The sequence below is a fragment of the Crocodylus porosus genome, unplaced genomic scaffold, assembly GCF_001723895.1.
Source record: "Crocodylus porosus isolate Cpor-Errol unplaced genomic scaffold, CroPor_comp1, whole genome shotgun sequence".
NCBI classification, from domain to species: Eukaryota; Metazoa; Chordata; order Crocodylia; family Crocodylidae; genus Crocodylus; species Crocodylus porosus.
In genome coordinates this window covers 1,422,557-1,440,194 of record NW_017728916.1, presented here as the reverse complement: position 1 = coordinate 1,440,194, position 17,638 = coordinate 1,422,557, and the positions used below count along the sequence as shown (strand labels likewise).

Sequence of the window (17,638 nt, the reverse complement as noted above, 5' to 3'; positions counted from 1 at the left end):
CATTTGTCAAATTTCAGTTTGCTGAGCTACATTAGTCTTATTCTTAAAGATTTATATTATATTAGCCAATATAGAATTTACTTAAATCAGATAGTAAACTTAGACAGTTGTAGGATAGTGTTTGGAAGTTCAAATGAATTAAGTCAGCTTCTATCTACATCAGATACTTACATAAACATTCATTATTTAGTATCTAAATGCCTCTTAGGCAGAGGAAAGATGGTAGTAGTATTATTATCTCTTCCTTCCGGAAGAAGTAATGCAAGGGGTGCAGGGGTGGTTAAGATTGCTGATTTTTACTATTAATAAATGTCGTTGTTGGTATGCACAGCAACACTATTGTGGAAAAGCTGAGGGAAACAGACTTAATCTGATTTCAAGAAAAGCAAGTGATCCCTGCATTCTTGCATCAACCCACACTGACCCTAGTTTCAGTGGAACACAGTTGTGATGGAAAGTCATGCTGATGGAGAGAGACATTACAATTCAGATTACACCATAATGTGCAGAGCTTTAAGGAAAAAAAAAGAATTTTGTCTGTGCCAAATAACCTTTGTTACTGAGCTGGTTGGTAGCTATATGCTAACTACTTGCTGATTTCTCAGAGTATATGGCAGTGCTCTAAAAGAGAGAACTGCAGTCAGTTCACATTTCACCAAGGTCTGGAAATACTAGAACAAAATCTGGATTGGAGAGGGAAGAATTTTCTAGCCAGATAAGATGTTGGTGGCTGTCCACGTAAGCATGGTACCCTAAAAGATCCTGAGGGATAAATATAAGTAGCTACCTGAGGGCAGATGTCTTTGATGGCAAGTGTTGTAACATTAGTAGAGTCTTCCAAAGCACTCTTTTCTTCCAACAGCATTACTTCACTTTTGAAAGGGTTCAATGTCAACCAATAACTCCTTCACACCCAGGTCATTATCTCAGTTAGGAACTGAGAAAGTAAGGAGATGATATTGTCTATAGTTGAGATAAAAGATATGGATCTTAAAAGTGGCTGGCTAGCGCTGGCAGTGCTGCCCATATTTACTTACTAGCTGCTATGTAGAGACATTAAGAAAGACAGAGGAATGAATTAAGCCCCACTGAACACCACAGTTGTAGATGTGGAAGAATATTTGTCTACAGTAAGCCTCTGTGTTTAGTCTGAGAGGCAGGACCTGACCATTCAGGACATTTCTCGTCATCCTTGCAGTTTCCTAAAGATAGAATAAGACAGATTGATAGTCAGGAGCTATCAAGTGTCCCAGAGGGTCCATCAGCAGCATACTTACAGAAAAGAGGTGAACATTCATGAGAAAGCAAGCAACTAGTGTAGTCCTGTGCACTAGTCTGACACCCTGCTAGGAAGGATCCAGCATGTTAGGAGCAAAGATGTGAGAATGAAGACTTTTAAATAGCTTCTCAAGGATCTTACGTAGGAAAGGGAAGGCAAAAAATGGACAGCAGTTTGCGAAGTTGCTCATACCAGTCAATGGCTTTGTTAGCCTTGCTTGTACTATTACTATTGCTGTTGTTTAAGAGCAGGAGATACATCTCCTTCTTAAGAGGAGTTGACAGTTTTTATTAGTGAAGGTCCTAGCTTGTTCTTACTCCAGCTTATTAGTTAGGAAAGTTTAGCATCTTCTATCATGTCTGGTGTGCATGTGCCAAATTCTTGGAAGAGGTAGGCAAGTTTCTAGTCCTGAGTGCTGCATCTGGAGATTCATGGGGTCATCTCCAATACCGGGGATCTGAAGAAAAAATAGATCATTCCTCACAGAGATGTGAGATTCTGGGGCAAAATGGAGGCACTCTGGTGTAAGTTTAGAGAAATCCATTATCTGAGTCTCTATGCATCAGAACATTTTTTTTTCTTCAGTAACTGTTGAGATTCCTTCTTTTACATCTGACCTCTCCAGCCATATGTTCCTATGTTTTATTGCAGGCTGTTGGAAAACCAAGAAGCTCATTATGGACTATGGGTTGGGAATAGATACACTTGTACCAAGGCATCTAATACAGCAGGGAGACCTTACTCATTTTTTTGTTCAAGGCTTCTTAGGTTCATACATTTTTTGAATTTGGAAGGAGTTTCTTGGGATGAATCACTGTGGTCATTTTGTCCTGCAATAATATATCTGCCTAAAGGACAAAGTAATCTGACCAAGACGGGTGTCTGCATGTGCGGTTGAGCAGTTCCAATGGTCACATCCGTCTGAATGATCTAACCCATGGCATATCCAGTTGCGTGTGTGTGGATGTGTGTAAATCTGGAGTTTACCTGTGTGAACCCACAGATGGCATGGCTGAATAGCAGCTCATTGCTGTTATATCTATGGCATGCACATGCAAGATGTTCTCCAAGCTCACAATCCTCTGAGCTGTGCTGTCTCTACCTGCTCTTTAAAAAAAAAAAAAAAAAACTGGCATGAGAGGTCTGTTGTCTAGTAAATGACTGGTCTCTCGTCTTGCTGGATGACTGAGCCTTTCCTACATTTGAGCCTGGAAGGAAATGGAACAGCTTGTTTGCATCTAAATACATTTTCTCTGGGTCTAATACACAGTAGTCTGAAGAACACTATGAACTAACACTTGCTTCTGCAGTGCCAGTCAAGCCATTAAAACTTAAGAAGGAATAAATCAAATCACAGTATGTCAGGTCTCACCAGTAGATTTTAACATTTGGCAGAAAGATTGTTTTGCCCCAGCTAAGACCTTCTGCATACATTGGGAAGGTTGTTCCCTGGGTCTTGTCAGAATGCCTCAAGTTATGACTTGAGGTAAGGATACATCTTCTTTTATTGCCCCATTTCCAGAAAGTTAATTTGGCTTCCAGCACAGCCTTGGCCTTATTTTGTCATTTCCATTTAGCAGACTAGCAGTTTATGCTGTCTGCAAGGAGCAGTTTGAATACAGGACTTGGTTGGTAGCCTCACAAACATAGTAAGTGAATTCACTTAAGTGTTTCATGAATACGGGGTACTGTAACCTTGGGGATGCTCTAAACAAAGGCAGCTGGCAATGGTCCCCAGCCTGAAACAGTATAGTCTTTACAGAAACATACAATTTGCAAACTCGCAGAGTTTATAAACAAAACCAAGTTTTTTGTACAGTGATTATCTAACTGCAATCTGCAAAGGAAAACAAATTGGCCTTTGCTCCTTTTATGAGAGACTTGCATAAGATTTCAAAATATAAATGGTAAAGAAGGATTTTTCAAAAAAGCCTGTTTAATTTGTTTTTTTCACATGCATTTTGTTTAAAAAAAACTCAGGACTTTCCTATCCTAAAAGAACCTGTGATGACTGAACAGCAAGCTACGCACGACTTGTCATCAGTAGAAAAAAAACACGTGTTCTTACCACGTCAGCTTAATAGTGATGCACTCTCCATGTGCTTACTTCCATCTACTAGGGCAAACAATTTTCTGTATACTAACTCATGATAAGAAAACAACTTGTTCCTAATGAAGATGCATTAGTGAAAGGAAAGCACTCCACCCCACCACAATCACACTGTGTAGACTTTTAAAAAAACCCCCCAAAACTTAAATACCTTCAATGAGCAATTAACATTTTGAATAATGAAAGCCTCTGCTATGGTATTACCACTCAAACACTTAAAATGTTAAGGTGTAAAAACTTATAATAAACATGCTCTTAAATACCCAAGAATTCTTAAAGCAAAAACAAGGACATTTTGTTAGAGGGAAACAAATATCAAGCTGAATAAGGAAAAGCAAAGTTAGACTTCCTTCACGCCGTAAACAAATCATTCTCAATAAAAAGTTTTTTGTAGGGTCAACCTTTAAGTTATGTTTCCTTTGCTTGCTTCAGCACCAGTCAGATGAAGAAGCTGTCTACATTTTCAGCCAGTGTCAAAACCTGTTTATTCTCTTTATTTGGGTTCTGACATGCAAATCACTTGGTTCTTTTGAGTGGTTTGTACACATACTACTAATCAAAAGCTCTTATAATGCATCTTGGATGGGTTTGCCCTTGGAGAATGCACCTTCACATGAAATTGTGTGTCGAAAAGTCAAAGCTTTGTGAAATTGTGACTGGAATGTAGGCACCTTCATATGTTATCTGTTAATTTTGCTCATTAATGAGCATTGCTTGTTTAAAATAAACCCAGTTCTCTGACACATGCCTGATCTTGTCATTCAAACCTAATCACTCCTTTTTTGTACATCTGATTCCTTTATAAAGGTAATGCTAATATTAGTATGATTATTACGCTACTATATCTTATAATGACATGGTTTCTTTCCAGTATTCATGTTTCAATGGTCTTTCCCTCGTATTCTTAAAAAAAATTCTCATTCACACAATCAACGGCAGTTTGTCCTTAGTAAGCTTTTTGTTTCTCTGCCTAAAAGTTACGCAGAGAACTGTTACAGAGAACCAGAATGCCTATTTACAAGTAACTCCTTGTCTCTTTTCCCACCATATATACAGACAAAAGGGATAATTGGTAATATTTTTTCATCTACCAGCATTGCAGAAGGCAAAGCCTTTTTTCTTAAATATTTTCAAAGTAAAATAAAACCCAAACCCACCCAGAAAGCAGTATCTAACAATATATCGGAATGTTTTGGCAGAAAAGAACTCAGGCTTTAGGATGAAGAAAGAGAGTATGGCGACAAATAAAATTACCTGCAAGTAATTTTTCTGTGTCATATTCCTCTTTGTCCGTTCTACAGATGCTGAATGAGGTTGTTGTAGCAAGCAATACGGAAGGAAGGCTAACTTTAACATGTTGCCTTCAACAACTATTAAGCCAGCACTCTGTTTTTAGGGACCACACAACTGTCAGACACACAGCAGTGATAGATACTGCTGAGGAACACAGAAGAGAGAAGAAAATAAGCTTCCTGGAAATCTACAGAACAGAGGAGATCTGTTGAATTGGAGGACTGGGGAATGGACAAGGGAAAGATGTTTCAGGTGTCCATGCACAATTACCAGTGAAATAGCCATCTGAAGAGATGCTGCATATACAGGATGAGGTGGAATGGCCAGGTTGTTTCTGAATGAAGAAACAGAGCTCTCAAACCCTTTTTCCTGGCGTGGGGAAGACATCAAATGTAGACCAGATGTGGGTGCCTCAACTGAGGAGAATCGACCGTTTCATGTCCCAAGGGCTAAGGGATGACCTTTCTTAGTTCCACCTGAGAGGTGCAGGTCACACAAACCCAGTAAGCTCTCACAAGAAATATCACTTCATGATCTTATAAGAAGGAAAACAAAACTATGCCAGCTTTCTAAGCAATGGGACCAAGTGAGGAAGCCAGAGTAAGTGTGGTAATATGGATACAGATAATTTTGGCTGGGGTGTGCTGATGTTTCACTGCTCAACGGCATTTAGGATCAGGAAGGAATTTGACTTCAGGATCAGATTGGCATGAGTGTGTGTGTGTTTGCCTTCCTCTGTAGCAGGGAATATGGTCCTGTTTCTTGGATCTCTTGAGTGCTCTTTAAAAAGACAGAATAAAACAAAACTTACTGTCATTGCAGTGGCAGGACCTTGACAGCACCCTTGTCTCCCTGTTTTAACTGGGGCAAATTAGGATGTTTTTGATGTTTTTCAAGCATTATGCCTGGTAGTTTCACATAAGGGTTGTTCATACCTGTTTGTTTAGAATAGAGAGGCATTTGACTACAATGGTTTAGATAGGGATAATCCTGCCTTGAACAGAGGGTTGGACTAGATGATCTCCCAAGGTCCCTTCTAGCCCTACTCTTCTATGATATCTTTTAGTGTCCATAGTAGAGACAGCTGGGGAGATAGGGCAATGTATAACTAAGAAACACAGTTTCTTTGTCCTCCAAAAAAAGGGACAGAGACTGGCTTGGGATAAAGCATCCAATGAGGCCTTAAATCCAATGAGCATTTAAAGGACACTGCAAGACCCAAGAGGGAGTGAGTGGAAGTAAAGGTGCACACAGTCCCTGGATAGGGACTTTTTCAGCTGGCCCTGGGGAGTACATCATCTACCATGGTGTCGGTGGCTGGGTTAGCTAAGGACAAAGATCCCCGTCCCTGGGCTAAATTCCAGGGTAAATATAAACACAGATAAAAGGATAAGTCTACAGAGCTAGTGAGGATAAGAAGAAATACAATCACTGCTAGACCTAAGGAAGGACTGGGATCCTAGCATTTGTTGTACAAACTATAAGAGGAGAGCAACGGAAGAGATTTTATCGGTGTACATAAGAGAGCTAGAACATGGGAAAGAGCAGGCTGGGGACTGAAGAAGATGGACACGCAGACTAGAAGAATAACCATAACAGGGCAAGATCTGCTGCCAGACAAAATCTAGCATCCCTAACTCAGGGTGGGCATGAGTCAGGTAGAGGCAGGTGCAGGTAGACTGAGAGAAGAGGCCACAGGCAAGCAAACCGACATGTTCCCTTCATCAAGTTGGGAAGATCAGGGGGCTGATTCTGGGAAGCCCAGTATAGGGTGAGTTCCTAAGTCAGCAACCCCAGACTGTCCAGGGGAACGACTACTACAATGTTACAACTATGAATCATTTTGTCATCCATTCTGTGTCTCCATACACCACTTACTGGCACTATAGAAAAGAGTACCCCAAGCATTAGGCTTTACTATTTTCTCTTTTCTTCTTTCAGAAAACTAGATTAAAAGGATAAAGAGTTGATCAAGTGGAGAGTAAGAGTGCAGGATTGAGGTGAGGTCTCCATACTTCTATACAGGGAAGGAAAGAGTTCTCAAGAGAAGAGAGTTGGCAAATTAGCTTATACAAGGAACTCCTATTCACAATTCCTTTGCCTTCCAGCTTCCTGTTAAACAAAATTAGACATTCAGCTGCCTATTCTGTCTCTCCCAGATAGCTGATTATTAACACATAAAATTTCTATGTAAAGCAGTATGATGTGCCTGACTCAGACACATAACAACTAGGAACTGAAAAGGCAGGCCTCCTAGAAATAAAAAGCTACCCTCTACTTCTTCCCTCATAGGCCATACTTTGCCATTACTGTTTATTTTAATATATTTAATGTTTATAGTAATGTTAAGTATTGTTGTTAGTAATGTTAATTATTTAGCATATATTGTTCTTGTCCAGACATAAAACTCACAGACAGCCCTTTACCCCAAAAAGCGTATCATTCACCATAGAACATGCACCATAACCTCAACTTTATGTTATTTTCACCATCCTGGAGATTATTTCCTCTGAACTAGCTGGTTGTACAGAAAAATCAGTGGAATAAAAGCTTGGGTACAGAAAAATAGTGGAAGGAGTGATGGAAGGGCAGCCTTCTTAAAAAGCAGCACTGCAATTATGGTGGATGATTTGCAGTAATGAACAGAGTAGTAGTGTTCTGGGTATGTACTGCTGAGGCCCGACTGGTCATTTCCTTGCTGCTTCAGGTTTGTTTTTATCTTTGTTTTGTGCAGAAAGATCCTAAGTGAAATATTCTTAGTTATGTGATAAAATATGACCAAAAATGTAGTTCCTGACAGAAAAGAGAAAGCATTTGAAGTTTGCCAAGGCCCAAATGGTAACCACAACACATCAACCTTCTGTTATCATGGGAAAAACACAGTTAAAACAATCCAAGACCTAGTATAACAAGCTTCAGAAAACAAGATAAAAGAAGCAAGGCCCTCAGATTTACCTTTCTTTCAAGTGCTGTATACACACTACATACCCTTTTTCTATCAACACTGAAGTACAGCTGTCCAGGAAAAGTTTTAGCTAGACCCCAAATTCAAACTTCCTATTCAACAAAATGAAAAACCCCAAACAAACAGAAACCCTACACAGAAAATTTAAAGTCTGTTGTGTGAAATTACATCACAATGACTGGCCCAGCTACTTTTAGGGAGAAAACAGATATTAAGATTTAAATCTGTTCTTTTAAACCTATTTTGAGCACAATGCTCTCTATAGGTTTGCTGCTATATTTGCTAGGTATTGTAATCAGTTGGTCCCTTTGCAAAAGGCACAATGGAATACAATCTCTGATTGTCAGGCTGCTGACAATGCTGAACTTTAAAAGCGAAATGAAGGCAAGAGGCATCTGGGGAAGCTAGAGGATTAAAGAAGTTGGAGCATATGTCTGGAATTTGGATTTCGCCTCATGCTTGCCCCAGGATAACCATTTCTGAAACCTGATTATCTTCTGTTGCTCTTTCTTGCAGTACATTCTAAACTATAAAACAGTGCTAATCTGCTAACTACATAATCTACTATGCTACTTACGATACCCATCTAATGAAGTTATTACTTATTATGCCAAGTAATCCAAACTCTAAGGATGTTTGGCCTTGCAGTTCTGAGCATGATTGCTTTTCTGTAGTTGTGTGTGACAGAGATATCTGTAGTTAGATTTCCTGAATGAATTATAATATATGGAATTTCAGCACATTGAGGTACAGGCAAAACAGGCTGGGAGGAACAGAACCCTTCCTGCCAATGTATCTTACTTCTCAACTGTCTTTAGCCTGGTTTCATCAGACCTTCTCTTCCCTAAGCTACCTCCTCAAGTGGCGCTGTTTTCATTCCTTCTACCTAGAGGATTTACACCTTCCTCTCTCATAGGACTTATGTTGTCTATGGTGCTGATCTTTCATTTAAGGAGCAGTTTAGAAGCTCCAGAAGCAGAAAGAGATCACTGCAGAGAGAGGAACAGAATGGCCTCCTCTCTCTCTACAGCAAGTCATCTCTGATGGTCCAGGAAACATTCAGATACTTAGAGCCTAATACTCAGATTTGCAGCAGGGATTTAAATGTAGAAGTAAAATTAAAAAAAAAAAGAACATGCTTATAAGACAACCACCTGCCATGGGTCATCAACAGGCAATGAAGCCAAATGAAACTTCTAAAAGCACAAGCTTCTACTTTCCTTGCTGGAAGCTGCAGCACTCATTTCTTTTACATGGCCACTAGAGGGAAACCCCTCTGGTGATGAGAGTTACCTTCACTCCTTTTGCGTGTGATTTCTACCCACAGAAGAGAGCTTTCTGCAAAGGTATCTACATGAATCTTGTGATATGGAGGCCCGTGATACAGGACACTCCCTCTGAAATGTATCCCTGGGATGATCTGCACAACAGGGTTTTTTAGAGTGTGGGGGAAGGTGTTGTGATGCATCATGTGCTGCCTTACCTGGCAAGGCCTTTGCCCATTTCACCACATGCACAAGCTGCCTCTCCCCAAGCTCATTCAGGCTGGTCAGGAGGTTGGAGAAGGAGTCTGGCTGGGTGTTGTCATGGCCTGAACACACCACACCAGGCTCAATGGCTTCCAGAACATTGAGGAAGATGGGCTGGCAATCGTACCCATCCATGCGTGTCATCATCATCTTGGGAGCTTGCTCTTCCATAGGGCTTGATGAGCTGGCTGCCTCCGCATCCTCTTGTACTTTCAGGTTGCCCAGCTTTTTCAGCTTGCGTGCTGTGGAAAACAGATGTTGGCACAGGTTCAAAATACAAAACAGCCAGAATCATGAGGAGCAGTACTGAGAATAAGTGAAAATAGGATACAGATGTCAAGTTGCTGGGGATAGGCTGCTGAAATGAAAATACATCTACTTATTACAGTGATAGATCATTGTATCTGCTTCTTAGATGCAAATTGTATAGCTTATATATAATAAAGAGCCAGGAACTGTCTGTTATGCCTTAAGAAATTCTTTGAGATTAAGTGTTTATTTTAATTTACTTGCTGGTGTTTACATCAACCATTGACAAAAAATCATATATATGAAATCTGCTCAGGCTGGCATGCTGTTTTAGATGGCAAACTATTATATCCTCAAGAGTTCTAAAATAAAAAGTAATTAATTAGGAGGGAAAAAGCTGACTGCTTAATCCAAGCAGAAAAAATAACATGAAATCTGTTATCCTTGGGGTTTTAGCTCCATCATTAAGTGATACAGATCCAAAACTTCCTTTCAGCTGTAATTAGAAAAATAAGCCTTGAAATGTAAAAATGTCAAGTCAAAGTGCAGTTTTATAAATCAATGCAAACACTGATCTTTAAATAATATGCTTTGGATGATCTACTGTAAGTACAATTAAGGGAGTCTGCTCTGTAAAAATAAAAACAGAACAGTAATAAATATAAGAGGATAACATGGAAAACAAGACCAACATGTAGCCTGACACACTCTTGTAATAATTCATGTGCATCGCTGGCAAAACAAAAAATAAGAGATTCCTCTTCTTCACCTCCCTCACCAGTGATGGCAGCTGCACCACAGAAACTTGGGGTATTATAGCTTGATCCCCACCCAATAACCCTGCGATACCTTTCCCAAGGGATTACTGTCATAATAGAACAGCACATCTGTGCCCTACAAGCAGAGATGTGATCCAAACAGATTGGGAACCTGAAAGTATAATTGGGCAAGTCAATGTTAAGGTGAGACTCATGTCCTTTAGTTGAACTCTATAGTGTACTTTTGAAGGTCTGTATTCTTGTAGAGAATATAGAGGTCCTTTTGGTTTAATATGGGAAGCAATGATACAAAATTCTTAACAATCTTTTCAAAGATGAACAACTAATACAAAGAAACAAGGTGGCACTTATTATAGATCCTGCCTATAAACAAAATGGCAATGTAAAAACTATCAGCGTGACAAACAGAACTTGTCAAATTAATCCAATATAATTTTGGATGAAGTAACAAATTTAATTGATAAGGTGTTGATTTAATAGTTGTTTGTAAGGTACTTGACTTTTCATGATATTTTAATTTTAAAAAGCCAGAATAATTCTAAAATCAATGAATTAAAATTGCCTAATGCTAGAAATCTCAAAACATAGTAGGTAAATGTGAAAATGTTATTAAGCAGGTGGCTTTCTGGAGGGGGTCCAGCAGGAGTTGTTTTTTTGCCCAATATTTATTATTAATGGCTATGAAGAAAGTATGCAATCTTCATCAGTAATGTTTGCAGATGACACAGAGGTTGAGGGAATAGTAAAAAAAATAATAATAGGGCAGTTCACTTACACATAGGGGGAGTGTCTACATATGCAATTTTACCAGCTTAAATTTACGGCACAGTAAATTACTGTACAGTAAGCAGGAATAGGCTGGTGTCTACACGTGCAGGCATTAAAGTGCATTCACGCTATGTGTGGACTAACTCAGGTGTGACTAAAGTCAGGCCACACATACAGTGTTACTGCGCAATAAAGTGTCTACCTGTGCATTACTGCGCAGTAACTAATCAGGTGTACATTTGATACCTACATGATGCAGGTATCAAATTTATGCTCAAGTCAGCATAAGTCACCATATTTACTGTGCAGTACAGGTGTGCACTGCACATTTGTATTGTGCAGTAATTTCAGTTACTGCACAGTAAACGTGCATGTGTAGATGCACCCAGTGATCTGCATCCCTTGGCAAGCTGGGAGCAACCAAATCAAGTGCATTTAATATGAACTTAGGAATTGCCATTTACTGGGTCAGACTACAGGTCCATCTTGCCAAGTATCCTGTGCCACATCACAGTGGTCGAAAGTGGATGCTGAAAGGGAGCTGGAACTGGGTATGACCAGGGTTTTGCCCCTCCTCCCCACCCCACTTGCAGCTTCCAGCATTTAGGGTTCTGATTCAGAGCTTCCTAACTCCCACGCTCAATAGCTATAGATGTCCCTTGCCTCCAAGAATTTGTCCAATCCCCTTTTCAATCTAGCTAAACTATCAGCTTCCACATCTGGTGACAATGAGGTCCACACTTTAATTACATGAGGTGTGAAAAAGAACTTCATTTTGTTCGTTTTAAACTCACTACGTACTAGTTTCAGTATGTGACCCCCTCATTCTTGCGTTGTGGGACAGCAGATAAAAATCCTTATTTACTTTCTCTTCACCATTTCATATTTTGTAAATGCTTATCATGTCCCAAACCCTCAAGCATCTCTATTCTAAACTGAATAGTGTCTTTGGACGCCTTTACATGTGGTCTGGGTCTTGTTGGTGGTGGGGTATTTAAGTGGCTGTGAAATCCGCTCTAATTAAAGCACTTGCAGCATCTTGTGTATTCAGCATCCTGGGCTTCAAAATGGCAATGGTGGTGCTTTAACTAAAGCTCATCTGACAAGCTTTACTTAAAGCACTCTCACTACCATTTTGAAGCACGGGGATGCTGAATACACAAGACACAGAGGCTGCTGGAGCATATTAATTAGCACACTCCTGCAGACTTCACAGTGTTACGCAGTAAATACAGCATGTTGGAGCAGCGTGCGTCCCTGCATGTCTACGAGCACCCTTTAGTTTCTCTTCATATGGAAGCTCCTCCATACCACTAATCATCCTTGCTGCCCTTTTCTAGTTCTTCTATATCTTTTTTGAGCTATGAGGACCAGAACTGGACACAGTATTCAATGTGTGTATGCATCATGCACTTATGAAGTGACATAATGAAATGGCTTTGTTTATAATTCCCTTCTTAATAATCCCTAACATTTTGTTGGCGTTTTTGATGGCTGCTGAGCACTGAGCTGATGTTTTTACCGAACTGCCCACAATGACTCCCAGATCTCTTTCCTGTGTGGTAACAGCTAATGTAGAGCCCATGATAGTATAGGTATAGTTTGGGTTATTTTTGTCCAGGTGCATCACTTTACACTTATCTACACTGAACTGCATCTGCCATCTAGTTGTCCATTCACTTAGTTATGCCAGATCCTTCTATAGTTCCTCGCATGTGCTCCCAGCCTGAGACTGTGGTTAAAGGCTTAATGTGACCACTGGGTGTTTAAAGATTGAATAAAATGTAGGAATAAAAAGGTTATCTTCCCTCTGCATTCAGCATTAACACAACCGTTATTGGAGTACTATGACTAGCTCTAGCACTTACATTTCAGAAAAACTGCTAAAAAATCATGAGACTGATTAAAGGACTGAGCTATCTATCGAAATGGAAGTAAAGGGGTTATTGGAAAACAGTCAATGAATATTTCTGTGGGGAACTGAATTTTGATAAAAAAAGGATTCTGAAATCTAGCAGAAAATGAAATGGTAAAAATGATACGATCAACTAGCTAGAAAAATTCATATTGGGAATACAGTCTACATTTTTAACAGAGAGGAAAATGAACCACTGAAATAATTTACCAAGCATTGTGGTGGAAATTTTAAAATCAAGGCGGAAGGTTCTTCTAAAAGATAAGGACTAATGAATTAAAGATTAATGGAAATAGGGCTGGGTTTATGTAAGAAGTGAGGATACATTTTTACAATGGTTTATTCTGGCCTCCCACTCTACTAAACTGAATCTATTCAAGGCCTCCACGTTTGGAAGTGTCTGCTCACTAGAGAATCCAGACTGGAACACGAAGGGGTGCTGCAGTGAGGAGGGAGGAGCCTCTGAAAGCTATAGGGTAAGGATGAAATACCAGAAAAACAGAGTTTCTGAAAACTGTGCTGCCTTCAATTGTGGAGGTTTACACCACAGAACTGGAACAAAAGGACTATGATGTAGGCCAGCACTGAAGTGCATTGACCACCTACCAGAGGGGCTCTTGACTGGATTATCAGGGCATTCTGCAGATCAGAACTATTGTATGCTAGCAGAATCATGTGTATGGTCAAGTCTAGAAAAAGGCAATATAAGCTTCATGGGCAAGGATGTTTGGGTACCTAAGAATGCAATAGCAGGAGTTACTGCAGGTTAGGCATGAAATCCATCAGCAGTGCTATGTAAATGTCCAGATCTTAAACAACAGGGGACAGGAACGAAGTCCACTGGCAGGGCTTTTGCTGAGAAGCTATTAGCTTTACCAATGACTGTGATGACTATCCCTTTTTCCATTTTTCCTGACTCTGGTGTGGTGGTGTTAATCAAGAGAGAGGATTTGGTTTAATGGATTTCAGCTTTCAGGTCAGAGTGAACTAAATCAATAATGAAGTGCTTCAAAATATTGCTGTTCTCTGCCAAAAGCAGACAGGCCTAAATAAGACATCTTCTGTATAGCCTTCTTATATCTTTACAAATACTCAGAGCTGTGGGTAGGCTGGTTACACTCAGCCCTGTATACCTAGAAGCAACTGGTAATTAAACAAGTTAATACCAAGTGTTTGAGTTTGGAAGCATTTCTGAATGCTGTGTCTTTTCACAGCAAACAGGAAAACAGCTACACATGAATTCAGTGTATGCCTGTTTTTAATAATTACTTTTAAACCAACATTAAAAACAAATGTAAAACAGACCAGGCAGAACAGGTCAGGGTGACCTGTAGAATAATAAAAAAGCAGCCCCATCATTAATGGTGTTAATTTTGTCAGTGTGTCCTACATAAGAACGCAGTATTGATGCATGGCTGCTTGTATTCAAGGGAACGTGTTAAGAATATTCAAGGAAAAAAAGCTTAAAAATAAATAAAAGGCACACTTGGTTTTCAAAACATCACAGAGCACTGTGTGGTGGGAGCAGGGCTCAGAGCTCCTATGGCTGCGCTGGAGACTGCAGCGGGATTCCCGTCCTTCCCAGGCTTGAAGGGGCTTGGAGTTAGATTCACAATGCAACTCTGCTGTTCAACAGTGACCCCCTGTGGGCAAGGAAGTGCTGCTAAGTACCCAAAGAAGCCTCCCTCCCACAAGTTTTCTGCATTCCAAGTTTGAGAGTGTTGCCATTATCTTCAATAAGAATCAGGGACATAAGGCCAAACACCACCACTAGCAGCCCTAGTACGTGCCTGAGAAATGTCATGAGCTTTCTCTCTCATGCGCACCCATTCCACCAGCTAGACAGAAGGCAGCATGCCTTCAGCAAATCAGCACAACAGGCCATCGGACTCCTCCCAGGTTTCTAGCTGAAAATCTGATCCAGTTACTACGGGGCAAAAGCAGAGCCCCACTCTTCTATTTTTATAGAGCTGCACTTCGAAAGCGAAACATAAAGCAAACAATTTGGACCATTCCCTCATGCAGGCCCTGAGGTATACTCTCACCATTTTTAGGGTCATTGGCAACTGAACCAGCCAGCCAACTTTCCTGCCATGCTGCTTTGCCTCATGTCTTAGGTGAGATGGCAGTGCCCCAAAGTGACAGAGGTGACGTTGTTGAGGTAATATAGGAGAGAGTCTTTCTAGATGAGATCTGTTTCCAAGTTGCTCAACATGCCTCTCTCCCACCTGCGCTGTAACTGAAGAATGAGCTAGACCTTGTGCGCTAATCCAGCCTTGGTTCTACGTGACAGAGGGCATTTACATTTACATGCTGTAGTTTATTTATTTTCCTACTTCCTCCCACAAAGAAATTGATGGGGGTGTCAGAATGGCTGCTCGCCTCTGCCCTACCCTTTCTCCACTGAGCTGTATCACTGCAGTCATTGTGTATTTATTATTACCTGCTGTTTTAAGAGCAGAAAGTCCAGCAAGCAACTTTCTGCACTGCTATGCATATGTACATGCTAAGACAAGAGGGGTGGGGAGGATGTAAAGAAACCCAAAAAACATTTTGGGGATAGAAAAATAAATCTAAATCATTCCCTACCAGGAGGTCAGCAAAATTGAGCCTTTTCAATTGCAAGCTCTTAGAGACTATTTCACAGCAGCCTAACAATCCTGTACAATATTATCCATCTCAGCAACAGAGAAAGGTTTGAAATTAACACATTTGTGCATTTAACAGTCACTAATGAAGGCTCCCACGCCTCATTTTGTGCTGTGCAATGCTGCCAGTCTCTTTCATTTTCATTATGCCATAGTTAGCTTAACTAGCGACATTCTTTTGCTGGCTGCTTTTCATTACAGTCCAGGTCCATCAGTCCAGTTTTCAAGGTATTTTTTCCCCTCACCCACATCAAATACATTTCAAAGTTCACTAAGATGAGTCACCCATAATAAATTTTAAATAACAGTGTTTTCAAAAATTTTAAAAGGTTTTGAATCAGAGAAGAAACAAGGCAGTTCTTGGGCATGTTGATACTTTCATATGGAAATGAGTCCACTTACATTGAAAAAAGTGGCTTTTTGTTGGGATAAGAGAACAATCTGCACAACCTTGATTATAGAGCCTAGATTTCAAACAAAACCTTTGGCTTTGCAAATCTGGGTTTTGTCTAGGTGTCGTCAACCTGCACATTTTTCACCTTTAACTTTTTACTGTGGGTGGTCTATGAACCTAGCAAGAACAAGACAGCATTATGAGCATAAGAACATGCTTTCCCAAAAAGGAAAGGACAGAAAGCATAGCAAGAGATCGGCCTGGCTAAACCATGAACTCTTCACCAATTTGAAACAAAAAAAGGAATCTTACAAAACCCATAAATTTGGCTTTATTACTATGGATAAAGAAACAGACAAAAAAAATCAGAAAGGACAAACTAAGGTACATTAACAAAGGACATACAGAGTAATAATAAAAAAAAAGCTTTCTACAGTGCCGAGTAATGGGAAGGTTGAAGGAAGTCCTGGTCCTTTACTGAATACAGGCATCTACATGAGACACTAATATCTCCACGAGTAGCCTAATAACACTGCACAGTAGCATGTCACAGCACGGACAGTGCTAATATGCTCCTGCACAGTATTATTATGCTGCTGCGCAGTAGTGTCACTAAAAAGGCATTTGCCAATGCTACAACACAGTAGCTCTGGTTACTGTGCATTTATTTAGTATTTGGTTATACTAGTACTAAATTAAATGTGCAGTAACCATTGTGCATTAATGAATGTGTAGACGCACCCACAGAAAGGAAGTTCATAATGGATTTTGTGGAGAAGGCTGAAGTGTTTAATGTTTTTTTAAAGTCTTCACAAAATAATCAATTATCAGATGATTACCACAATTAGTATCAAAATGTCAGGAGTGCCAGTACTCAGCCTACAGCAGGAAAAAACAAGGGAAAGATGACTTAGGTAAGATAGATGTTTCCAAACCAACAGGTTCAAAGTTTCAGTCTAGGGTACACAAGGAAATGGCTAAAACAATTACAGAACCACTAGCTAATATCTGAACTCGAATGGAAGTCAGGTGAGGCTCCAGAAGACTGGAAAATGATCAGTATAGAGCCCAGCACTAAAAAAGGGAAAAAGGAAGGCTGACAGAATTACAGATCATATTGTCTAGCTCGTATACTAGAAAAGGTATTGGAGATGGCATCAAACAATCAATCTGTAACAATCTAGAAGATAACAGGGGGTTAAGGAGGAGTCGAAATTTATCTGTCAAGAACAAATTATGCCTAATCAACCTGATTTTCCTCTATTACAAGGTAACAGATCTGATAAAAAGGGGGAATAGGGAGGTGAGTGGGGGGAGGGAGAACAATAAATATGATTTAAGTAAGGTTTTTTCCACATTCTCCCATAACATTTTCATGAGGCTGGAACTAAGCATACACTTTAATTTTGCAGGTGGCCCCGAGCTGGGTGAGAATACAGGCACTTTAGAGGAAAGAACTAGGATTAAAAACCACTTTGATAAATTGAAAATAAAAGGTCTGAACTAAACAGGATGAAATTCAATAGGAACAAGTGCAAACTACTGCGCTTAGGACAGAACAATCAAACACACAAATATAAAATAAGGAATGACTGGCTAGAGTGCAGTACTGAAGAAAAAGATCTAGATATTATGATGGGTCACAAGCTGAATATGACTCAACCATGTAATACTGTTGTGAAACCCCCCCCAGTATCATAGTAGGGTGT

The 17,638-nt window shown here is 39.9% G+C and overlaps 1 protein-coding gene across 1 annotated transcript in view; it reads right to left on the bottom strand.

Annotated features, from left to right (window-relative positions):
• The window catches only part of AR (androgen receptor), a gene marked incomplete at its 5' end in the record, with an annotated part of 115,341 nt that overhangs the window by 19,297 nt on the left and 78,406 nt on the right, over positions 1-17,638 (bottom strand). The gene's annotated exons all lie outside the window — the stretch shown is intronic.